Here is a 752-nt window from a genome sequence, read left to right as displayed (position 1 = left end):
TCCTCCCATCGGTAAAGTGGTTCGCATAAAAATACCTCTGAAATATGGAATATGCATACGTTCAGCCAATTGTTGCAGTTGTATGTTGGTAGTTGCGCCTGTTGGAAATTTTAACGTTTTTTTTTGGAGTTTTTTTCCGCATCGAGACGCCTCGGCCGCGCTTATACGGAGCGAGATAAACTCCATGACCTTCCATGACGCGATTGTGACGTTTCAATCCTTCCAGCTGACGCTGCGCGGCTTTGTTATCGCTCACAGCCTTCACTCCCGCCGCCCCGCCGACCAACGAACTGACAACGCCCAACAATGGCAAGAGTGGTAGGATATCTCCGCGTTTAGCTACCGGAAGTATTCACTTGCTCCTTTTCCTCTTCGTTTTTAAACCCATGCCGAATTTCGTCTTGGCTTTCATAGGTGTCCAAACAGCTATGGCTGCGGCTCTCTCTCCAAGAGTCGAATCTCTCGCGGTTATGCGTTTTCGCGCTTTCGCGGCGAGTATGTTGTCGGCTACGTGCCGTTCAGCGAGTTCGTTGCTCCGCGAATATGCGATGTCGTGCTCGCGACACGCCGCGTCCAGGGGATTAATGCCCCGATCACCTCTAGCCAATCGCTGTTCTAAACGCGTTCCCGGGCCGCAAAACTGATGTCCGGGGATATGCAATTCGAAGGGAAGCGCATTTATCGCGCGATTTATCAAACCGCGGCCTCTCGACGGCATTCGCTGCAATTCTTTACAAACGGTGCAGGACCGT

Source organism: Wasmannia auropunctata, unplaced genomic scaffold (genome assembly GCF_000956235.1).
Source record: "Wasmannia auropunctata unplaced genomic scaffold, wasmannia.A_1.0 LD336078.1, whole genome shotgun sequence".
In the NCBI taxonomy this organism is placed as follows: domain Eukaryota; kingdom Metazoa; phylum Arthropoda; class Insecta; order Hymenoptera; family Formicidae; genus Wasmannia; species Wasmannia auropunctata.
The sequence above is the reverse complement of the archived record's forward strand: the minus strand, read 5'-3'. Positions refer to the sequence as shown.